Consider the following 25,971-nt stretch of genomic DNA (forward strand, 5'->3'; position numbering starts at 1 on the left):
CCAGTCTTGAAAGATCTACATTAGCTCCCAGTACGTTTCCGAGCACAGTTCAAAGTGTTGGTGCTGACCTTTAAAGCCCCAAATGGCCTCGGTCCAGTATACCTGAAGGAGCGTCTCCTCCCCCATCGTTCTGCCTGGACACTGAGGTCCAGTACCGAAGGCCTTCTGGCGGTTCCCTCATTGCGAGAAGCCAAGTTGCAGGGAACTGGGCAGAGGGTCTTCTCAGTGGTGGCGCCCTCCCTGTGGAACGCCCTCCCATCAGATGTCAAAGAGAAAAACAGCTACCAGATTTTTAGAAGACATCTGAAGGCAGCCCTGTTTAGGGAGGCTTTTAATGTTTAATAGATTATTCTATTTCATTTTTTCTGTTGGAAGCTGCCCAGAGTGGCTGGGGAAACCCAGCCAGATGGACGGGGTATAAAAATATATTATTATTATTATTATTATTATTATTATTATTATTATTATTATTATTATAGATCCTGCCTTCAGGGAACACCTTAAACATTGATAAATCTGCCAAGCAGCCCCTGAAAAACAGGAAGTCACATGGGAATTTTAAATGTTGCGGAATATCCCAGAGAATACTTTGGGGTGCGTTCTCAGTTCACAAAGAGCACTGAAAACGGAGACTATGCCTTAAAACACACCTGGCTGATTGTCATACCTTCCACATTGTGGAGGAAGATCAGTGGTGGTCTTTCAAAGATCATCTAATTTAGGACCCCCTGACAAGGTTTATGCAAGCATTCTCCCAAAACATTTGTCTCTTTATGTGTGCAGCTATGGGATATGCCCCTGGGTCCATGCTATTCTGCATAGTCTTTACTTCATCTTGCTTCCTTCTCCTGGAGGCTCTTCTCTGTTTTCCCTTCGCTGGGGCAGGATGATATTAATTTTTTGCTCTGCTAGTCAGAAGATTAGAAGTATTAAGATGTATGCAGCATAACAATGCTTACTTTTATTTTTTATTTTTTTTAATTGGTGGGGAGAATAAACAGGGCTGCTGCAGTGACAAAGAGGGTTATCTTCTTGTAGCTGAGCTATCTTGCAGACACTGCCATTGGCTTGATTTTAATTGTTCCCAGATTTCATGTTTTGCTAAGCATTTCTTTTCTCTGTGTATCTCCAATGTGTGTGTGTGACTGTGTGTGCGTGTAATCTGTGGATGCTTGTGTGAGAAACTTCAGATAGCCCTAGAATGAAGAAATATACATAAAAGAGTCAAATTATAGCCCAGGGCTGTATGCCTTTAGGTGATGCATTAACATACCAATGTAAGCTCAAATTCAGATCCTTCAAGCTAAATTTGACTGGATGCAAGCAGGCAGGCACAAGTGGCAAGAAAGTCTTTGGGCTTAATTTTAGCAGTGATTCCAAGGTCATACGGATCAAGGATGTGGTATAATTTATGCTCAAGAACCCATTTTCTGCCAGCTTCCTGCCCATGTGTCAGTTTACACTCTGAGTCAAGGATACCACAGAATGCTGCAATATTAGTAGGATGGCATTTTACACTCTCTTTGCAAAGGCAAGAAAAAAGGGAAAGCAAACAGAGGATAAGAGTCTTTTTTATTTTAAAACCTTGTCTTTTATTTTAAAACCCTTCTCTCTCTCTCTCTCTCTCTCTCTCTCTCTCTCTCTCTCTCTCTCCTCACCCACCCACCGCACCTCCACTAGATCATAACACTTTCCTCACACTGTCGCTGTCTGGTGCCACCTTTACAAAAGTCCTCTCTATTGTGAAGACTACTGGTGCCAGCTTTGGAGGACTTTGGGGGATGACGTCTTCAGTGCCCTCCTCCTATTTGCAATTAACCCTCTTTGTCCCTGCCTGCCCTCTTTCTTTGGTTCAGATCCACATGGCCAGATAGAGGGAAAAGGTAAGACAGGACAGTGGCGTACGAAGGGGGGTGGGGGGGCGGTTCGCCCCGGGTGCCAGCTGGGGGAGGGTGACAAGATGGCCCGCTGCCTTCCCCCCAGATGTTGAGCGGCCGAGGGTGTGCGGAGCGGCCGTACGGGCAACCTTGCTGCCCGTTGCTCAAGCCAGCCCCGCCTGCCTGTGCGGTGCTCTCCAACCTGCTGCCACCTGCAGCATGCACACAGTCCGGCATCCCTAAATGGGACAGTTCTGCCCCTCACATTGCCGCTCCACTGTCTCCCAAGAAACTTTTGTCCCACTGGCCAATCAGTGGAGGGCATCCAAGGAGTGGGGAGGGGAGGCGGGGAGCCGACGCGGGAGAGACGGCTTTCCCGAGGAGCTTTTGCCCATGCTCGGCTCGCGCTGCCTGCTGTCAGTCCCGTTTCCTGTGCCACACTGTCACGGTCCGGTCGACGGGCGGTTGAAGCCCTGGCTGAGGACATCAGGACCAGAGGCAAGATGGTGGTGTAGAAGCAGGAACAGGTGCAGGGCTGAGGGTCCAGCAGCAGGCAGTCGCAGTGTCAAGGAACAAGGCAGAGGCGAAGGTCTGGGAGTCAAGGAGCAAGGCGTCAGCAAGGCAGAGGTCCAAGGGTCGAGGATCAAGGTGTCGGCAAAGGCGAGGGTCCAAGGAGCAAGGAGCAAGAGGCCAGCTGCAACCAGGCAGGGATAGCGTTGCTGTGGCAAAGAGCTGAAGGGAAATGCTGAGCTTTTATCCCTCCCAGCTCCTGCCAGCAGGTGCAGTGAGATATCAAGTGGTCTCACCTGAGTGGTCACTCCTTGCCTCTCCAGCACAAGCTGAGGCCTCACCTGAGTGGCCACTCCCTGCTTCTCCAGCACAAGCTGAGGCAGGCCCCAGTCCTGCAAAGCACTACAGGCCCCAGAGCTTGACTCCTGCCCATACTCCTGACACACAAGACCTTCTAATAGAGCTGCTGAGCAGAGAGAGTGGCTGGCAGAGAGGGAGGCAGGGGAGGGAGGGAGAGAGAGAGACTGAGGGAGCGAGTGGGGTGGAGGGGAGGCAGGAGAGGCAGACGGGCACTGTTCATTTACACAGCGCCTTTCAGATGGAGGGAGAGCCGCAGAGAGGGAAAGGAGAGCCGTTTGCTGCCTTCCCCTCTCCCCATGGCAACAAGCCATAGGAGGGTCTGAGAAAGGAAGCTGGGATTGGTGTGTGAGGTGACAAAAGAGAGAGAAGAGGAGGCGGAGAAGGGGAACTCCCTTTCCCAGACGGCAAATAGGTGTCGGATGGAGCAGCTGCCACCTGCCTTTGCCAGCTCGGAGGGTCGTTGCCACGAGGCGCTGTCAACTGGGCTCCTGAGGAGAAGAGGGGGTGAGGTGGCGTGGCCCAGAGGCAGCGTAGGTTTCAAGGGGTAACGGAAACTGGGGCTAAGGCAAGGACAATTATTGAGGCTGCTCCGAGCAGGGAGGGAAGCAGGGGGTGGGGGCAGCAAGGAAACGGGCGGCACTGGTTCTCCATCAAGCATCCGAACGCCAAACGTCCTCAAACGCGTATTTGCGCGATCAGTGTGCAGCGCTGGCACCCCCAGGAGGATCGGTGCACCGCCTTGGGCAGATCGCCCCACCCCCTGGGCGGATTGCTCCGCCTTCATGGGCGGATCAGCTGGCCCCCAGGTGCGCATCATATTTGCCGCTCCGGGTACCCCAGCAGCTTCCTCCGCCACTGAGACAGCATGCTTGTGTGTCCTATTTTATGAAGGGCTGTCTGATCTAGCAATAGAAGGGTCTGTCCATTTCAGCCCTCTCGGGTTGTCATTTTTCCAATCTCCATATTTCTGCAGCAACCTGCAAATTTCCTTTGTGAAAACTCTTCATGAAAATCATTCCGCTTCTTCACGCAAATGGCACCTAACACATTTCTGTGTTATCTTTATCAATATGTTCATTTTTAAGCACACTTCCCTCTAATCTATGTATGGTATTTTTGTAAACATTATTTGCTTGGAGAACTGCATGGCGAATTTTGGATTGGTGCAAATTTTAAAAGATGGCTGTGTTTCAGTTCTCAAATTGTTTCGGAAAGTGTGAATTTGATAAAACTGGTTTTAAGTATTAACTGAACCAAAATTATCTTCTCTTGTTAGTCTGATCTAAATCCAGGTTAAAGATAAAGATAATAAGAAATGTGTACAGGAACATTGAAGTTGCCCATCCACAGTTAGCCTCTGGATAGTGGACTGAACCCAGCACACATGAGGGTTCATTTTTATTCTGTGAAATAAGCATTATTTGGTAACCATGACAGTTTATTAGATTTACAAATGTAAACAATCCCCAGGCTCTAAATAGTTGAAGACTCGTTGCTTAAGCCAAAGACATAAGGGAACATCACTTTCCCTTCCTTATGTAGACCTCTCTTTAATATATATATATATATATATAGAGAGAGAGAGAGAGAGAGAGAGAGAGAGAGAGAGAGAGAGAGAGAGTTTCTTCAACCCAAGAGCAAACAGGGCTAAATTCACAGTAAGTATGAATAGGTCTAATTAAACACAGCAGCATTTACTTGCAAGTAAACACACATAAGGCTGTACTGTGAGCTCCTAAGGCTGCACATGCCAGTAAGAATGAAGGAAATATTCTATTTAAATGTAATCTGTATGGGAGACATGAAAGCAGAGGAGGAGGAAAAAATCAGCGTGTTTGTGAATGTCAAACATGATAGATGGAGGCTGAAATAAGCAAGCCAGTTTCGAATAATATAGCAGTGTGCAGTGTTCCCCCATTTACTTACGTTTAAATAAGACCAAAGAACCAATTACCCCACAATCAATTTTGGAATCTGATATTATAATAGTAAACACAGCTTGGACTCTGGAACCCTGCATATATTCCTAGCTACCGCTAGAAATTTTTAACCTACAACCCAAGAATTCTTGAAGCACTAAAAGAAGTTGCACGCATGCCATTTGTCCCCTTTCTTTGATTCATGTTCCTGTTTGCCATTGCAACAACATAACCAAATATTAGCTACCTGTCTTTGCCCACTGACTCACATTGCCACCGATACCACTAGGACACTGAGAAGAAGTGCAAAGTGCAGCCCAATGGCAGCCATTTTGTGTTACGCCATGCTTTCAAGTTCCTGGGGAATGAAGAGTCGGACACGACTAAACGACTAAACAACAACAAATGCTTTCAAGTTAGCCATTTTGTGACTAGTGCCCAGAGTACTTTCTCAAAATTCCAAATGTACTCACATGCACAGCATTAAAGAGATTCATTTCAGCTATTTTTCAGCCAAGCAAGCTTGAGATTCAAAAGAGCCTCATTTGGGCAACCAAATGTGAAGCAATATCTGAAGCTAAGAGCACTGCTGTTATCAACAATACAGTGGTACCTCAGTTTAAGTACTTAATTGGTTACGAAAGTCCATACTTTACTGAAGCGTACTTAACCTGAAGTGAACATTCCCATTGAAAGTAATGGAAAGTGGATTAATCCATTCCAGACGATGAAAAACATCCCCTAAAGCAAGAATTTAACACAAATTTTCCTGTTCTCACAGTGGCTAATCAGATGCTTGTAGGAAGCCCACAAACCATGGAGGCAGAGCAGGGGCACCATGACTGGGAACCATTGATAATCTTGTACTCCTTGAAGTTGTCTAATCCTATTTTTAAGCCATCCAAAGGTGGATCTAAACACAGGAGGGAGGGAGAGAAAAACACTATAAATAAGTCAGAAATTATACCATTTTAACAGAAGAAAAAAATCCCTATGGAAAATTGTGTTTTAAAATTTCCTGCTCTCTTGGGCCATCTGGTGTTGCGTGTTTGTAATGCATTCAAATTGCTGTTGTTGTTTTTTTTACTAATGTAGCTGAGTCCCAAGTTGGTGGCCATCACCATCTCCAGTGGGAGCGATTTCCATCGTTTAACTGTTTGCTGTGTGCAGTGCTTCTTTTTCTGGGGGTACTGAAGGGGGTGCAATACCAGCACCATTCTTTGTAGAAGAAAATCAGTGGTTAAAAATGTGGCATTTACTGTAACAACTTCATGGTGAGAACCGGCACCATTTTTTTCTAGAAGAAAAGCACTGGCTGTGTGAATAAGTACTTTCGTATCTCTGTCCTGGATCTTACAACATACAGTTTCACTGTTCTGCTGTTATGGGAGTGGGGAGGGACCTCTCTCTATCCACTTTCTCAATGCTATGCATAATCTTATAAATGTCTCTCATGGCACCTGTTACTCAACTCCTCTCAAAACTAAAAAGCCTCAAATGCTGCAACTTTACCTCATAGGAGAGTTGCCCCATCTCCTTCTGCTTGCTGTTTTGGTTGTTCTGCGAACCAGGGCAGCAAATGATTCACAGCCCTGTTCAAGGATGGGCACAGTATCCAAAGCCAGTCAGGTTCTGGAGGCAGATGATCTCACAAACCACCTCTCTCTGGCATTAAAAATGCAACAATAATAACTTTAACAACTATTTGCTGCCTTTCCATGATGGCCCAAACCATCTGCCTGAGGCAGCTGAATCACTCTGCCTAATGGCAGGGCCACAAACTTCTACACAGAAACACCTTTTCTTTTTTCATATGCTTTTACAACCCCAAAGACCTTCCCTTTATTTCTCCTTATCGCTGGTGAATTGCCCTCTGTATGGTAGTTAGTATCTCCCCGTAGGCTGCATAGTTGAGTTTTGCTTTCCAAAATCAATCTTCTGCTCTTTCTTTAACAACATTTCCCTTCTATTTATAGCTTTATTTATTTATTTCCACCCAAAGGCTAAGTATCTGAGGGTGTACGTTACAAGAGAAATGGATGCACTTCCCCCAAAAGATTTCATTACAGGCCTGTTGATGTGACACAACTGTAAATGCAAGGACAGTTTCAAGAGGTCATGGGACATAAATGGAGCAAAGCTTAGTGGAATGACCACAAAGGGAGGTCAAGTGAAGGTGTGTCTGTTGTTTGTGGAAAGTAAAGGCAGAGAGGAGACAGTTATATTCTCTAATAAGGCACTCAGTGTTCTTATCTGTGTTCTTTGTGCAGTGGGTCCCAAGTTGGCATTGAGTCTAAAATTCTAGTCAGTCGTTATGCTTGTACATGAAATGTAAAGAATAAATACATGCTTTGCCCACTATGTCTCCATAAGCAGTAGCCCTCACACTCTCTCGCCTCAACATTCCCATGTGACTAATAATATATGAAAGGGCCTTCTTAGTATATTCAGGTGAACACACTTCCATACCACTGCACATTTAAAATCTGTTGCCTTTCTTAAGCTCCTTCATGGATCAGTGCCTTGTCATGGCAAAGGGGCCTGAATAACTCAGAGAAGCTGGAAAACTCAGCAGTGGCCAGAGGATTGGAGAAGATCAGTCTACATCCCAATCCCAAAGAAGGGCAGTGCCAAAGAATGCTCCAACTACCACACAATTGCGTTCATTTCACACGCTAGCAAGGTTATGCTTAAAATTCTACAACGCAGGTTTAAGCAGTATGTGGACCGAGAACTCCCAGAAGTGCAAGCTGAATTTCAAAGGGGCAGAGGAACCAGAGACCAAATTGCAAACATGTGCTGGATTATGGAGAAAGCTAGAGAGTTCCAGAAAAACATCTACTTCTGTTTCATTGACTATGCAAAAGCCTTTGACTGTGTCGACCACAGCAAACTATGTCAAGCTCTTAAAGAAATAGGAGTGCCTGGTCACCTCATCTGTCTCCTGAGAAATCTCTATGTGGGACAAGAAGCTACAGTTAGAACTGCACATGGAACAACTGATTGGTTCAAAATTGGGAAAGGAGTATGACATGGCTGTATATTGTCTCTCTGCTTATTTAACTTACATGCAGAATTCATCATGTGAAAGGCTGGACTCGATGAATCCCAAGCCGGATTAAGATTGCCAGAAGAAATATCAACAACCTCAGATATGCAGATGACACAACCTTGATGGCAGAAAGTGAGGAGGAATTAAAGAACCTTTTAATGAGGGTGAAAGAGGAGAGCACAAAATGTGGTCTGAAGTTCAACATCAAAAAAACTAAGATCATGGCCACTGGTCCCATCACCTCCTGGCAAATAGAAGGGGAAGAAATGGAGAATTTACTTTCTTGGGTTCCATGATCACTGCAGATGGTGACAGCAGTCACAAAATTAAAAGACGCCTGCTTCTTGGGAGAAAAGCAATGACAAACCTAGACAGCATCTTAAAAAGCAGAGACATCACCTTGCCGACAAAGGTCCGTATAGTTAAAGCTATGGTTTTCCCAGTAGTGATGTATGGAAGTGAGAGCTGGACCGTAAAGAAGGCTGATCGCCAAAGAATTGATGCTTTTGAATTATGGTGCTGGAGGAGACTCTTGAGAGTCCCATGGACTGCAAGAAGATCAAACCTATCCATTCTTAAGGAAATCAGCCCTGAGTGCTCACTGGAAGAACAGATCCTGAAGCTGAGGCTCCAATACTTTGGCCACCTCACAAGAAGAGAAGACTCCCTGGAAAAGACCCTGATGTTGGGAAAGATTGAGGGCACAAGGAGAAGGGGACAACAGATGACAAGATGGTTGGACAGTATTCTCGAAGCTACCAACATGAGTCTGACCAAACTGCAGGAGGCAGTGGAAGACAGGAGTGCCTGGCGTGCTCTGGTCCATGGGGTCACGAAGAGGTCACTAAATGACTAAACAACAACAACCTTTCTTAAGGGACACGGGTGGCACTGTGGTCTAAACCAATGAGCCTAGGACAGGGGTCAGCAAACTTTTTCAGCAGGGGGCTGGTCCACTGTCCCTCACACCTTGTGGGGGGCCGGACTATATTTTGGGGGGAAAATATGAACAAATTCCTATGCCCCACATATAAACCCAGAGATGCATTTTAAATAAAAGGACACATTCTACTCATGTAAAAACATGCTGATTCCCAGACTGTCCATAGGCCGGATTTAGAAGGTGATTGGGCCGCATCCGGCCCCCGGGCCTTAGTTTGGGGACCTGGCCTAGGATTTGCCGATTGGAAGTTTGGCGGTTCGAATCCCCGCAATGGGGTGAGCTCCCGTCGCTCTGTCGTCAAAGTGCAAGTAGATAAATAGGTACCGCTCTGGCGGGAAGGTAAACGGCGTTTCCATGCGCTGCTCTGGTTTCACCAGAAGTGGCTTAGTCATGCTGGCTACATGACCCGGGAAAACTGTCTGTGGACAAACGTAGGCTCCCTCGGCCAGTAAAGCAAGATGAGCGCCGCAACCCCAGCATCGTTTGTGACTGGACTTGACTGACAGGGGTCCTTTACCTTTACCTTTGAATTTACTTTTCCCCTTTTCCTCAAAATACATGTTGGATAAAAGACTGAAGAGCATACAGCAGGTTAATGAATAATGACTGCTAACACAACAGAACCTCAGGGCCTCGTTCATTTCTATTATTTCGTTGGGGGCTTGACTTTGAGACACATGTTATCCCATTTGCTGTAGTCGATGACTGATATGCAGCTCTCGGTGATTGATTAACTGTGCCTCCAGACTGTCACTAGTTTGCAGGAGGCATTCAAGTGCATGTAGGAAATTTAGGTTTGTGCTATTAAAGTGGATTAAAATGCTCCGTTGCAACTAAACAAAATGACTTTTTCGTGGTTAGGAAAGTGACAGGGAAATGGACTGGAAAGCAAATCAGAATGAATACTCCTTGTCACAAACAACATGAACAAATGTATCAACACACTGCAGAAAAAACTGCAGGGGAATAAAAGCAGAATGAATGCTCCTTAAAGACTGGACAAGGTCTGACCACTACATAAGCTTTGGACAACCAAATCAGGATGAATGCTCAATAAACGGGTCATCTGGAAAAGCCTTAAAACCTTCTTACTGTTGACACCATGCAAATAAGGAAGTACAAATAGGTAGGTGGCTGCATTTGACTGCAACACCTTAGTATTTGTGCACTACAGAGAGGCAGAAACTGAGTGTTAATAACTCTAGCCCTTTGGGGGGGGGCTTGTCTAAACAAAAGCGTTTTTTTATTTCAGAAAAAGAGAAATTATACAGAAAAAAGAAAAAAGAAAAAAAATACATAAAAAGGAATAACTCTAGCCCTAAAGCCCATCTCATGTTTTACAATTAAAAGAAAAACAATGAATTCTAACAAATGCAAAGAAAACCTTAGTGTAGTGAAGTAAAAGTTTGTTTTAAAATGTATTAAAAACAAGAACATAGAATTGCCGAGTTGGAAGGGAACACAAGGGCATCTATAGTCCAACCTGCTGCAATGCAAGAATCTTTTGCCCAACGTGGGGCTTGAACCTACAATCCTGAGATTAAGAGTCTCAAGCTCTACAGACTGAGCTGTTTCGGAGTAAAACCCTCAGGGCTCATTCAGACTTCCTTCTTTACTGCACTTCTTAGGCACAGGTCTGCCTTTTCTAGGTCTGTGTTCAGGTGGTGTTTCCCTTGGAAAATCTGCTGGTTACTGCTGAATCTGAACAAACAGCAATGAGGTTTACGCAGATTGCCATTTGTTCCAATTCAGTACGGTAGTAAACAGCAGGTTTCCTTCAGGAGGAGGAAGAGGAGGAAGAGGAGGAGGAGGAAGAGGAGGAGGAGGAGGATGCTCGGACATGGACGTAGAAAATGCAGACCTGGGTCTGGAAAGTGCAGTGCAAAAGGAAATCTAGTTGAGTCCACAGCAACAACCTTCAGGTAGGATGCAGGTTGAAGTACAATTTACTGAAACTAAAACAAACTCGAGGCAGACCAAGGAAGTAGAATTCACTACGACAAAATGTTTAAATTTCAGAGGATATGTATTTACATCAGGAAATAATTGTGGCATGAGAACAGGTGAAAAAGCAAGATGACATGCCTAAGGAAAAAATTCTCACAGAATATTTTCATTAGACAAAGATACACATTTTTGCACATGATTTGTTTGCAGATATTTGTATGTTACATGTTGATCTGGATTCAGTGAGGGGGACAACCCATACCCTACGCCAACACCACTCCCTGCATCCTGGGCAGAAGGGAGCCCAGTCAGTCCAGGGCTTCAAGCAGAAAGTATTACGTACCTTATACGGTACATTTCATTTCCCATTCAGGTCAGTTATTTTCTCTTGCCATTTGCATACTCACTCTGGTCATTAAAGTAATATAAAAGAGAGAGAAAATGGTGCCTGATAGAATGCAAAGCTATTATGCCTAGAGAGAAGGTAGGTCACATCAACCCCAGGACGATAAGAGTCAAGGTCAGTGAAAGAGCACTGTGTCTCATCACCACATTCATTCAAATAAAGGAAATGGGATTGACGCTCATCTCTCACTCCTCCAGACACTCATTATTAACTCAAATTTCCAGTATTCCTTCCATCTATTGCTGCCTCTCACTGGACCCCATAGCATATTCTGTCTTTGAGCTAGTAAAGCTTAGGAGGTGAACGAATGCAGGAACAGAGTTTATGGGAACACATTACAGGGTCTCTTTAAACATTTAAAGATAGATTTACAGATAGCTGGATTTAAAGATTAAAATCAAAACAAGCCAAGTTTCCCAGTGTGTTTTATGCCAAGCCGCACTCTTAAAAGATGAGAATTAAATCGCTATGGTGGGATTTCTTGTAGGACTCCATAACATTTTTAAAACTCAAAGTGCTGTTGTTTTTTATGTGGGGCGTGAAGAATATGGGGTGCCCCCATCACCCCCTTCCATTACAGTTCCTTGTATTCCATCTCAGAAATCTAACACGGAAAATCAGGAAATGTTGTAAAGTCTAAGATACTGCAGCTGGCATTTGAAATCCAGCAAGAGTCAGTGAAAATACAAAAGCTTTTGGGCGCAGACATCAGAATTCTTCAGATACTTAAAAAAAAAAAACCTTTTTGTTCAATATGTGCATATGATAAGAAAAGATCATTGTATTCTAAGCAGGAAGGTATCTTGAAGGATCCAATATTCTGTTTCAGTTGGAGGGAGACTGTGAATGCTTCTGCTGAGAAGAACTATATAGATATAAATGGTGTCCTGAAGTTTTTTCCTTGTACAGGGCAACTGTAAAGGGAGATTCCTGCCGTGTGCCCTGTGACTGCTACAAATGTTCCAAATCCTCATGGATATGCAACCTGGAGCCATTACTGCCACCAATGGAGCTGTTAGCTACAATAGGCAGGTGTTCATGAAACCTGAGCTGCACACAGTGGTTTTATGAGGTCTTTGCAGACCTCAGACTTACCATATTTACTACAGCAGACTTAGCAAGAACATACAAGAAAATGCACATTACCAGAGTGGTTAGATGGTCTCTGTTGAAATCTTAGGTGTAGTGAACTGCACAGAATGACAAACTAAATCATGCACAAGACAATGCATTTTTTGAAGAAACAAGAAGGTGGGGAACTATACAATTTTTTCTTAGTAAAAAAATATATAGAAGAGAAGAAGAAGAAGAAGAAGAAGAAGAAGAAGAAGAAGAAGAAGAAGAAGAAGAAGAAGAAGAAGAAGAGGAGGAGGAGGAGTTTGGATTTGATATCCCACTTTATCACTACCCGAAGGAGTCTCAAAGCGGCTAACAATCTCCTTTTCCCTCCTCCCCCACAACAGACACCCTGTGAGGTGGGTGGGGCTGAGAGACTTCAAAGAAGTGGGACTAGCCCAAGGTCACCCAGCAGCTGCATGTGGAGGAGCGGAGACGCGAACCCGGCTCCCCAGATTACGAGTCTACCGCTCTTAACCACTACACCACACTGGCTTTGGTTCTTGTGTTTTTGCTATGGGTTCCTTCAGACAGAACAGGGGACAATAGCATATTAGCGTAGAGGTGTCTGTATTTATTTTAGTCCATCACACTGAGTTATTTTCTTCTTGACATTCTCCTCTCCACCAGAAATGTAGGTCCAGATGTATCTTGGGGCTAAAAGTAACCAAAAGGTCAGAATATGAGGAAATGGAAGTTTGAGTAGTGTGAGAACCTATCTCACATTCAGCAATTATTCACATGTTCTTTCAGTCCGGATAATAGCAGCAGACTCCAAAACGTAGGTGGAGAAACCAAATATCCAAGTCTGTTCTCACAGATCCATTCTGGATCTTATACAGGACACCACCACCACCAGTGCCCAGGCTCCAATCTGATATTCAGGTTGCAAATGGAACACTCTCTACCATCTCCCACATATGCTGATCATAGATGTTATGGGAAGAGACCACTTTATTTGCAGCATAAAGCCTGTTATAACTTCTTGGACCCTGTATGAATCTGCATCTTCTTGGTGCAGCCAGAGCCTGTAACTTTGTGACATCATCTGGTGTGGTGAATGGGTCCACACTTGTTGCTTCCACAAGTAACATGAAAAGCAGAGTGGCAAACAGGCCATTACAATGTCTGGTCTCCAGGCCCTGGCATGAAGCAATGACATTATCATTGAGGGACATAACCTACAGGTGCAATTTGGGAGCCCATCCTTAGTCTAGTTTATGCTCTCAAATCTGCAGAGGACTATGTTTCACGGTGTGCAAATAGTCCCGAGATTATATCTAGAGCAGAAAGGGAGACAGGTCTACCTCCATAACTTCTGTTGGTTTCTGTTTTGTCTCGGTGCCACAGCTACTTATGTAATAATCCCTTTCCTTGATACTCGGCAAGATGAGCCCATAATCTCCTGTAGTCATAGTGTACGGATGGTGCAACATTTGATCAGACTCATACAGCCATGATTGTTCAAACTGGAGAAAAATATTCAAAATATTCAAAAGACATTTTCCTGCAGGCAAAACTAACTCACAAATAGTGGTGTATGAGCTTTTGAATATTCAAGCCACAGACTTTTGTTGTACAATCAGAGTGATAGTAAACAGCAAGGTTGTTGTTTTTCTGGGGGTATTCAAGGGTACACAGTACCGGCACCTTTTTTTTTCCTAGAAGAAAAGCACTGGGAAGCAGAGTTTGCAGAGGAGGTAATGAAGTTTATCTACTGAATCCAACCTTTGGGGAAATTATGCCACTGCAAACCCTATAACTACTCTGGGATTGCTGGACTTGTTTAGTTTCAGGTTGTTATGTAGCATGGGCAGGCATGAAAATAGCTTTCTTCTAAATGCAAGCTTCTCCTGAAACAAAAAATGGTGTGGTCAGAGATGCCTCTGAATATGAATGAAGGCCTCATTCTGTATCTCAGCTGCTGCTGCTTCATCATTAGCCATAGCAATTCATGACCTACCCAAGAACCCAGAAAACATTGTGTGACACTTTTAGCCCAAACAATGCAATTTAAGGCAAGCCCCCTTGCTCCTAACCCTGCTTGTGTTTCCTAGCAAAGGGTAGAGCATAATGGGTTCAGAGGTCAAAGTGACCCTTTGCCACTTCTAAGCCATGTTTAGCTTAACAATTTAAAAGGTCAGGTGTCTGGCTTTAAGTGCTCCACAGCAAGCCCAGTTCAGTAACCTCATTGTTTTAAGCATATCTGAGAACAAATTATTGTTGTCACTGAGGTAAGCCAATATTGTTTACCCAACATTCCCTTCTCTGTCACCTGTGAAACTTCTTTTCTTTTAACCTAGCTTCCAAATCACACACACACATGTCACTTCCTGGGAGAAAGAGCTGCAAGGATCATAGGCAAAGCAACCACAGGTGACTTAGTGATCCAAAGCTCACATTGGATTAAATCAGACATTATTCTGGTCATCTCCTTCTCCCTTATCCTGTGCAAAAGCCATGTCTGGCCAAATCCTAGGTACCCAAATGCACTTCTTCCTTCTCTTTATTTGTCTTGTAGTTGAAGCAACAGGAGGAGCAACAAAGGCACATGGTTAGAAGAAAGGAAGTAGGGTTTTGCCCTTGCGGGAACTAGATTTTTCACATCCCAGCACACTGATGCCCAGCAAAATGGAGGAGAGAAAAATATTCTTTCCTCACATGCCTCTGCTCACGTCACAGGTTCAAGATAAAGAAAGGGCATGAGGGGGAATTGAGAGGAGCTTGTATTCTGGAATACGGGAGGGTGGCCAAGATGGAAGGATAGAGCTGGGAGTTCTTACCTGGCTTGGATTTGATCTGAACTAAAGAAGAATTTCAGAGCTTCTCATTTGAGATGTGTTTACAAGCCCCCCAAGTTTCATGCCTAAGCCCATTTCACCAGCATCCCTAAAAGCATCTGGTCACACCTTAGGATCAGTTTCCTTTCTCCTAAGATTCCTTTTTCGGCTACTCCCTCATCCCCACTCCCAACAAGATGCTTGGTAGACCAAATGGTAACTAACCATAATGCTCCTCCAGCTACCGTACTTATGTATCATTCTACAAAGTGCTGTGGAGAATGTTGTCATCCTCTTCCTTTTTTGTTTTTTGTTTTTTGTTTGTTAAATTTATATCCCTCACAAAGAATCCTGGGGTGGCAAACAACAGGTGATTTTGCAGATCTCTGACCAGACAGGAAGCCAGGCAAACATCAAAGAATCTGCAGGGTGGGGCATCTTAGAATCATAGAGTTGGAAGAGACCACAAGGGCCATCCAGTCCAACCCTCTGCCAAGCAGGAAACGCCATCAAAGCTTTCCTGACAGATGGCTGTCAAGCCTCTGCTTAAAGACCTCCAAAGAAGGAGACTCCACCACACTCCTTGGCAGCGAATTCCACTGTCGAACAGCTCTTACTGTCAGGAAGTTCTTTTTAATGTTTAGGTGGAATCTTCTTTCTTGTAGTTTGAATCCATTGCTCCGTGTCCGCTTCTCTGGAGCAGCAGAAAACAACCTTTCTCCCTCCTCTATATGGCATCCTTTTATATATTTGAACATGGCTATCATATCACCCCTTAACCTTCTCTTCTCCAGGCTAAACATGCCCAGCTCTCTAAGCCGTTCCTCATAAGGCATCGTTTCCAGGCCTTTGACCATTTTGGTTGCCCTCTTCTGGACACATTCCAGCTTGTCAGTATCCTTCTTGAACTGTGGTGCCCAGAACTTAAGGAAGGTGTTTACATGCACACACAGATACAGCCCCACTTGGTACTAGTCACCTGTGGTTACTCCATCACTGCTTGCCTTTCCAGTATTGCATCCCCACATTGCTAAGTACATGAAAGAGGGATTATACGTGGGTGCCTATATTGGTCCTTGCATCTGTGCAATGGGAGATTTCTAGCAGACTGCAGGTGAAGGATTTTGTTGCATCTAATCTGCACTTGGTTTACATTTAGTGTGCCGTCTCAGTTATTTATAGTTTATGTGTTTAATTTTTGACATGACTTTTTATTTCTTTGACATTGATTTCTTTGACACTGATGTATTGATTTTGACATGTGAATTTTCTTCTGATGGCACTTGCTGATTGAGAGCCAACTCTTGAGAGGCCCTAAGTCTCTATATCCTCCATTCAAATAGCCTGAATGCTGAGCCTGGGTCCTTTTTGTACAAAAGAGGGTCCGAGCTCACTGAGCCACAACTTGTGCATTTAAATATATATTTTGATATGTTTTTGAACAGAAAGAGTAGATAGCAGATCAGTAATAAGAACTTGTTCATAGCAGAGCAAGCTTTGCAATTGGAAACAGGATGTGTCTCTTTGATCAAAGCCCCAGTATGCAATTGGGACTAAAAGAATGTGAGGGCCAAGGTCATTTTTATGAGCTAATGTGAAGTGCACAGTGATATGGAGTAGAAAATTCCCCAGTGCTTTATTTTTCCCCCACCCCCACCATTTCATAAATTTATTAGTAACAATGAATGGATGTCAGTTGCAAATACATCTCGAAAGGGACTGTCAAGGATTTTAGGTTTTTAGCTTTCTAAGGCATCAGAATATTTCCCATTGCAAACTAAAAAAATAAATAAATCTGGAATTATCATATTAAATTTACGGCATGCACTCTTTTAAAAGAAAACACCATGAAAATGATGTTTAGATGGCACTTAACGCCTGTTAAATTAGCCAAGATTAACAAGACAAATAACAAAAAATGCTGGAAATGTAACATCAAAGATGGATGGACTTCCATTTCATGCGGCTCAATGTGGTGCCTTCCATAGTTCTGGTTACAGGTAGGTAGCCGTGTTGGTCTGGGTCGAAGTAAAATAAAAAAATTCCTTCAGTAGCACCTTAAAGACCAACTAAGTTTTTATTTTGGTATGAGCTTTCGTGTGCATCTGAAGAAGTGTGCATGCACACGAAAGCTCATCTATATATATAAAGTCCAAGTTGTCCCTGCGTCCAAGTGTGTCCCGTGTGTCCCTGGGGTACTACGCATGTGCGCCAGGCACACAGGGATTGGACGGAGAGACAAGCGGACACAGGGATTGGACGCGCGCTCTCCCCCCCCAACCCCTCTGTCAGACAACAGACAACCGCCGCTCCGCCAACCCCCGCTCCGAAGCCCAGTCTCATGCTGGAGGTGCGCGGTGAGGCGGCGGGGGAGAGAAGCGCTCCCCCCCCCAGCAGCCTTGCCGCACACCGCCGGCATGGGACGGCGCTTCCTCGGCGAACGCAAGCAGGCAGACAGCCCGCCTGCTTGCCTTCCCCAAGGAAGCCGAAGCGGTAGCGGGCGCCGAGGGAAGCCGGCTTTGGCTTGGCGGCGGCGGTAAGAAGGGGAGGAATTCCTCCCCTTTTTCCCGCCGGCGCCAAGCCAGTCCCCGAGTCGAAGTGCGGCGCGGCGGGTGCTTTTCGCCGTTTGCCTCCCCCTGGGGGGAAGGCAAACGGCGAAAAGCCCCCGCTGCGGACTGGCTTGGCGGTGGCGGGAAGAAGGGGAGAAATTCCTCTCCTTCTTCCCCCCACCGCCAAGCCAGTCCCCGAGCCGAAGTGCGGCGCGGCGGGGTTTTTCACCGTTTGCCTCCCCCTGGGGGGAAGACAAACGGCGAAAAGCCCCCCCCCCCCGCACCGCAATTTGGCTCATTCCCCCACGCGCTTTGGTTTGGGGAAACAGGCAGGGGAGACGGCAACAGCCCAGGAAGCTGCCTGCTTCCCTGAGCCGTAGCGCATCGGGGGACAGAGCCGAAGATCGGCGGGCGCTGTTTGCCGGGGTTGACAAGCAGCGGCCGCTGATCTTCGTGTGACAGGCGGTGGGGAATGCAGGCAGGCAAGAGAGCAAGCGCCTGCCTGCTTGCCTGCCTTCCCCGCCACCAGTCCCCCGGTGCTTCGTGCAGCGCTGCTAGGTGCCGACCCGGCAGGCCGCTTCTTCTAGCGCCCATTTTTAAATGGGCTGAATTCCACTAGTACCAAAAAGAAAAACTTAGTTGGTCTTTAAGGTGCTACTGAAGGAATTTTTTTATTTTACTTCGACCCAGACCAACACGGCTACCTACCTGTAATCAAAGATGGAGATTTCTACCATATGTGGTGGCTATGAGATAAGGTTAAGGTTTATTGGGAACTAATATATAACGAGCTGAAAAGGTTACTACGATACACCTTCCCAAAAAAACCTGAAGAAATGTTACTGGGAATATTGAGCAGAGATATAAAAAAGAGGACCACAAACTCTTCATGTATGCCACCACTGCCGCAAGAGTTATTTTGGCCCAAAGGTGGAGAACATCTGAAATCCCAACTATAGATGACTGGAGGAAGAAAATGTTAGAATACTCAGAGTTGGCAAGGCTAACGGGAAGAATAAGAGACCAAAAAGAACAAAAGTTTCAAAAAGAATGGGAAAAATTTGTAGATCACCTGAAAGAATATTGTAAGACCAAAAACACCAGTAGGTTATCATTATAAAATGCAACAAGAATTCATGTAACCATGGTCATAAAATTATCTTTGATTTGAATGGTAAAACGGGACTGGTTAGAATTAACAAAGCACTAAAATTGAACAGTTGGAAGAATAAAACCAACAGAGAGGGAGGAGGAAGTCGAGTTCAAGAGAACAAAGCTAAGAGTGGAATATCGAACAGGAAAGAGAAAAGAAGTAAATAAGACACAAAAATAGGTTGACAAATTGTATAAAATCTTTATTTTATTTGAGAGTTGTATGTTTCAATCTGATGTATGTATTTTTTTCCTTTTCTGCTGTTGTAAATATACAAAAACAATTAAAAAATCATTTTTTAAAAAAAAATATTCCTGTATTTGCATAAGTTTTTCCAAGTCAAAATTTTCTGTAAAACTCACATCACAGGAGATCCATGGCTGAAGTGCACAGATCACCTACTCAGACCCATCAGTGGAAACCCTATGGAAGGACTTCTGCTTATATGATTAGACTTCCCCTTTCTCCTCCCCCTCCCTCTGTGGTCCCCCAAATGGTCTCTGAGGAGTTAGAACACCCAGAACACAACATAGAGGGGAAATAGTAGCAAGCATTCCACCTGGCAAGCTGGAATGCTTCTGCAGAGACCACAAGAGTCCAACACTGAATTTCACCCATAATTAATATCAGTGAGCCAAAGTGTGTCCAGGACGTCCTTGCTCTTAAAAAAAGCAGGTATCCAAAGGAAGTTCAGCCACCATTGTCTGGGACAAAATGCAGCTTGAGTTTTAAGTTCCTTGCTTGTGCTGCAATGTATAAACCTTGTATCAGATGAAGGTGTAAATGTATTTTACAGGCAGCAATTAACCCCTTCACTTTCCAAGTTGTCTTGACTCTGGATTCATTTTCATGTTCTCTTTACTATAGCATCTATCAAATGATTCTTGTTGTATAAGCATTCTTGATATTTCTTAATATCATTTTAGGCATTTTATGGCATATTAAAAATGATTTCAACAGCACTCCAGAAGAAATATAGCCAAGAAGCCGAATGCTGTACAAGTAGCCATTGTGACAGGTGCAATGGCTAAATCATATTCAGAAAAGTCCTGTTGGGAGGAAATCTTCTTTGCCATGTAATCAATAGCATATGGAGATAAGAGTGCTGACCGGCAGGCAGATTCCACAAGTATTTAGCATATGTAACAAAGAGTCTAAGGGGAAACTACCAGCTGAATATATTTTTTTCAGAATAGTAAGTAGGATTCAAATTTTCCTAAAAGCAACAATCACTTTTGTTTTTCCCCGAAAGGGCTAGTCCAGTTCTATTTGCATCTATTGATATAAATCACTTCAGCTTTTCAGTCATTAAAAACTTGGGATGGATAAGGTAAATCCCATTATAATTTTATACATTGCTTTTATGAATATTGAGAAGACATAACATGTCAGATGTTTTGTTTGTTTTCCCCCATGATTGATACTGAGCCTTCATATTACTGTTTTGTGAGTGGGCGTGTCTGGGTTTTAACGCTCCGTTGAGGTCTCTGATACCACCCGCGGCCACCCGGAAACAAATGGCCAAGGTGGATTGGTTGGAGAGAGACAAACAAGTGGGAAGTAAGCCCAAGGGCGTAGGATACAGGATTAAAGAAAGCCAGTGGAAGGAAGAACAATGGAATGATGGAACCAAACAGGGGATTCTGTTTCAGAGAGAAGGACTCCTGGTATTGTTACCATATTCATCCTATATAATAAAGCAATGTTTTATTGCTAACCTGCATCTCTATATTATTCTATGCACTGTTGTCAGACACACTCCTAATCATAACTGAATGGGCCAGCACATCTATTGGGCAAGGTGAGGAGACCACCTAGGTAGCAGGATCCACAGGGGCAGCAGATCCGACCTTCAAGAAATGCATTGTCTGCTGCAACTGCCACAATAGAGCAATGGCTGTGGTCCTCTCCTTGGAGGCCAGACCTGCCCCCTCCTTGGAAGCCCCCCCCCCCGCCACCAATGCCACACCTATAGCAGACCCCTGGCGAATAGGTGGAGCCACTATTCTCCTCCCACTCTTGTTCCTGGTGTCTTTATTTATTCCCCCATTATTCCTGATCTAGATTTTCACTCTTCCCTGGTGGGGCAGGAAACTGTTTTCTGTTTTCCCTCAGGGGCCAAAATGTATTGTACTGGCCCTGTATTGTACTGGCAACCTATAGCTCTGCTATAGGTTGATTCTTACAACTTGATCTCACAATAGGTTGTGTTTTTTGTTTTGTTTTTAAAGCTACTGAATTTATATAATTTTTTAAGACAGTGATTGTTGCTCAGTAGTGCAGATGCAGCCTGGAACTCTGTGAGTTAGAACTCAATAATGAAGCCATATATTTCTGCTGTGGAGTAGTTACCTGATTTGATTATCCAAGCTTCTAACAATTTGGAAGTAAAATAAATAACACAATCCGTAGTGGCAGCTACTTGAGACTGCCTGACCCGCACTCAAGTTCCACTGAAATTAATGGAGCTTAAATTAATTGCAGCTAACCTTTCCCATTGATTTCAGTGGAACGTAGGAACTACTACTTTCTCTGGAAGGTGGCCAGAGTATTTCTATTTACCAAAGAATTTGGAATACGCCTTCTGCATTCATGTTTCCAAATAATCCTTAAAACATCAGGGACAGAAACATTTTCTATGATATGAAAGCTGACAGTCTCGGAAGGCTTTTTAACAAGTTTCAGTTTCTGTATGAAATTCCATTGTTTTGTTTTGGTTTTGGTTTCTTGGTTTTTTTCCTTAAAATGCCAAGATATAACTAGCTCTGCCAAGTGTAATTCCCTACTACACAATACTGAGGGAGAAAAAGTGAATGGAAATTACTATATAGGCCTGTAAAACAAGCTTCCAAGCACTGGATGAGCTTAAAAGAGATCTCACCATGTTCTCTGACGGGAACATTTTCTGTTTCTTTGAATTTGCCATTTGCTTTGTTGCTGACCAGAAAGAAGAAGAAATGGAGTCAAGAGTTTTCTCATCTTTCTAGTAAAATACATCCTTCTTGATACTGTAGTGGGAGAGGAAAATATATCTCACATCAATTTAGAGCTGATAAAAGAATGCAAAGGTCAGGTCCTTCTTTGCATACCTGATATTTACTTTCATGTTCTCCTCAAGGCATTCTCACTCCATGAATGCAAAGAAAATAGCTGATATTAGAAGCTATAATAAGAACTGTGGGATATGTTGTGGCTCTTGGAGAATTAAATAGGTAAAGCAGGCTGAATTTACCAGGATGTTAAAGACGCTTCACAGTAGGCTTCAGACAAACTTTATAACTCTTGTTAGATTAATTTCGAGAGGATGCTTCCCTGCCTAGACCTATGCCGATATTCTGCGCATCTTAACAAATAGTAATTACAACCTAGTGAAAAGTTCAGTGAAGGTTGAGGGCTGCTGTGTTCATATAGTCACTGGGTATTATTTGGTTTCTTTAATAAATTGAAAAACTGTTGGTGCTGTTTGATGGCTCTAGGTTGGCGCCATGATTGCCCCATGGAAATTGGGAAGGCAAGATCTTTCACCAGAGCACTTTTGTCTCAAACTTCCCATGAATTCACACCTTCAAGTGTTCATGCTAAATACAGAAATAAATGTTTATCATTGGGCATTCTGATTTTTAGGAATGCATAATGAACAAATGGCAACATTCTTCCTGTTTTCATAATCCTAAATGTCATGGGCACCTTCTGCAGATGTCCCCAGTTTTAAACACTAATTTTAAAAGCGATTGGTGTTCTGTATGCAAAGCACTACTGGAATTACGGCCTGCATTGTTTCTTAATGTCAGGATTAGTATTTATTATTTCTTAACACCAGCCATGTGTGACTACTGGAGAAGCCCCTCCCTTCGAGAAGTAGCACCATTTCCCAGGAGGGGGTAATGCATGTTCATAAAACGAGGCTGTGATACCAACGCTTGGTACTTGCAATAATACTCTGCACTTCTTTATTACTTTCCATTAAAGTGCTTAACAAACATGAATGAATTAAAGATGACATTTCAGAATGTCTGCTAATTGTCGCCGTCTAGCTTGAGGCACTGTGTGAATCTCTTTGCAGAGGCGTCAAATACCTTAAGCCCTAACCAATTGGCTGCAGGTGAAAAGTTTGATCTTATCCGAGTCTTACATGGTGAGCAAGCAGAGCATCCTTATGTTCGGATTTCAAACCGGGAAACTGAAATGTGAAAGTGATGCAGGCACAGAGGCGCAGGGGTGGGTTAACTCTTTGAATCAATACACAGCAGACGGGGACACCAGGCAAACTGGGGATCTGGCTGCGATTTAATAGATTTCCATTGTTACAAATGAGCCCGTCTTCCTTCCTGCAGAACAGTATTTGAACTATGGAAGGTTTTCAATGAAATCGGTAAGCCATCCCCATTTCCCTTCAATTTTAGTCAATTCATGCCCCCGCCATGCCACCTCATAAAAACAGCAAGTAAGACAAGGTGGCCTGCCCTGCCCTGTTTCCCCTATAATTGGTGTATTGCTGAACCACAAATATGGTGTCTGTAGTTGTTCAGCTCAATCATCGCTTTCCCACCTCAATGAGAGCTGGACCTTAAGACACTACCTACCGTATGTCTATAATGCTTGATAGAATGGCCAGGCAGCAGGTGGCACTGTGGTCCAAACCACTGAGTCTCTTGGGCTTGCTGATCAGAAGGTTGGCGGTTCAAATCCCAGTGACGGAGTGAGCTCCCGTTGCTCTGTCCCAGCTCCTGCCAACCTAGCAGTTCGAAAGCAGATAAATAGGTAAATGGCGGGAAGTTAAATGGCGTTTCCGTGTGCTCTGGTCTTCCATTGCGTCAGAAGCGGTTTAGTCATGCTGGCCACATGACCCGGAAAACTGTCTGTGGACAAATGACGGCTCCATCGGCCTGAAAGTGAGATGAGCACCACACCCCATAGTCTCCTTTGACTGGACTTAACCATCCAGGAGTCCTTTACCTTTTACCTTTAATAGAATGGCCACCACAAGTTTAAGAATTTACTTTCAATCCTAAAACAAAAAACAAACAAAAAACCCTACTGTTTTCAGCAAATGAGACCTTTGGCAGAACAGTATTCCCTTAAAAGGCTACATTGAGAAGTCCATATTACATTGAGAAGTCCATACAGAGGCTCTACTTTGTGTATTCACACACATCACACACACACACACACACACACCACATTCAGTTGGTATCTTTTTTTCACTGCACTCTTCACTGCACAAAGGAGACAAAATCACAACATCTTTCATAAAAAGAGTCAACATCCGCAACAACAATGCCCTGAAAAGCAATATTAACAACCTGGAGGTGGTGCATTAGGTTTTCCATTATCTCTAGAAACCAAACTTTCTCATACCGGTTTTTAACTGTGAAGAAATCCGCTTCCCTCCAATACTGAGCTATCATTAGCCTTGCTGCCACAGGTAGGTATTGTGTCATCTCTTTAGGAAGCATGCCTGAGTTATTCCCCTAGAAGACAGAGAAAAGACATCATGAAAGGGTCCCTCTCTAGCTTATAAATAACACTCATTTCCACAATCTCAACTTCTCAAACTATGTTTACCGTTGGACACTGCCACCAACGCTGCCAGGGTGTCCCTTTAAAGCCGTTCTTAACAAAAACTTTGGCAGCCCTGCTGACATTTAGCCAAGACCCAGAAGCGTGACGACAGAGCAAGCAAAAGGCTTCAGGTTGGTACTGCAGTTTCTGGAACGATACCCCAGAGTTCTGCGAAATCTCTCCTGTTTCATGCAAGTGATACATAGAACGCCTCTGTGAAGCAGCAGGCCAGAGCAAGAGGTAGAGCGTTTTGATGAGACACTCAAGCTTATATTGTCTCACCGTCGTGCTGCGCAGCAGAGAGTTCTAACTTTATAGCTGAGTTTTGAGTGCCGGGGAAGGGAGAAGCTGTTCCCTCTTGATAGATGTACATTACTGCCATTGTTAGTCAGTCAATGTAAAGTGCTCTTGGAGGAGCAGCAGATGTCATATTACGTGGAGGCAAGTAGGACACCTGGGTTCGTTACTACCTAATTAGGTTCTCCATTTGATTGACTGCTTGTGCTGCAGACAAAGGAAGGGAACAGCCACGGTGAATACCAGGAGAAAGCAGGCTGGCATGTCAGCATTCATAGATATGTGCTATAGGAGTGCTTCTGATGGAGCAAAGAGAGAAATTCTGAATAAAAGTTCTTGTTTTTTAAGAGAGAGAGAGAACATCGGCCTGGTGTGCATGTTATCAAACCAATGACCTTTGGACAATTAACCCAGCCTTCAACTTTCACCATTCTACCATGAATGGCCAATTTACACGTATTCACAGCCATAAAACAGAAACAGAAGCTACCAACATGAGTTTGACCAAACTGCGGGAGGCAGTGGAAGACAGGAGTGCCTGGCTTGGTCTGGTCCATGGGGTCACGAAGAGTCGGACATGACTAAACGACTAAACAACAACAACAACAAAACAGAAACCATGGAAAAGATGCCTGGTGGTGTTCCACATTGTGTAATGTTTGGAAGCTATTTACTATGTGTACCAGACATACTGTGTGGAGAGTTGCCATGTCTGTGCCAGCCATTGCAGGAATATTTAAATATATGAATATAGTTCTCCATCCAGTTAAGTTGGTGGCATTGTAATTAATATGTGGGGTATCACCAAGTTAAATCATTTTTCATGTTGTCCAGAATTGTGGTAAGGTTTGAACTGGTGCTAAGATACTTAATAACCCCAAATGCTCAACCCACTTTCAACACTGAGATCCATTTCTTGAAAATAATGTAACTGAGGCCTAAAAAAATCTGCCAATTTAAATCTGATTTCTGAAAATGATTCTCCCTTGAACAATGTTCTCATTCCCAAGTAGGAAGATACCTCATTTGCACTGGACAATGACATGTACAAACCATTAGACATTGTGTCACAAGCCCTTAGAAATCATGTTCATTATTTTCAATGGGTCCCCTCTGCATAAAACTTATATATTTAACTGCCCTCAAATTCCCTTTGCAAGAGGTATTTTCGAATGGGTTTTTATTTTCTTTTAAAATGCAGTTTTAACCAAAAAGGGGGGGTTGGGGCTGAAAATTACATTGTAACATTCAAAGAAATGTGGAATTCGATAGGGAGACAGGAAGGTTCTAGTCAGCATCTACATCCCGGTCATGTGGGTCTTTGTCAGTTTGTTTTGCCATTTGCAAAGACTGAATTCTTCAAGCATTCTTAGTGCAGGATTTTACAAATGTGGAATGCAAATATGTGGGATAAGCAGCCTCATATAACCAACATGTTTTTTGTCTAATTAATGCATGAAGGGGTTAATGCAACAGAGTAAGCTATCCTGCCAGGCTTAG

General features: G+C 43.8%; 1 pseudogene; it reads right to left on the reverse strand.

The window, feature by feature from the left end:
* Positions 1-10,259: 10,259 nt before the first annotated feature.
* Positions 10,260-25,971, reverse strand: part of LOC148686000 (uncharacterized) — a 40,604-nt pseudogene continuing 24,892 nt past the window's right edge.

Source organism: Zootoca vivipara, chromosome 4 (genome assembly GCF_965207765.1).
Source record: "Zootoca vivipara chromosome 4, rZooViv2.hap1.1, whole genome shotgun sequence".
NCBI classification, from domain to species: domain Eukaryota; kingdom Metazoa; phylum Chordata; class Lepidosauria; order Squamata; family Lacertidae; genus Zootoca; species Zootoca vivipara.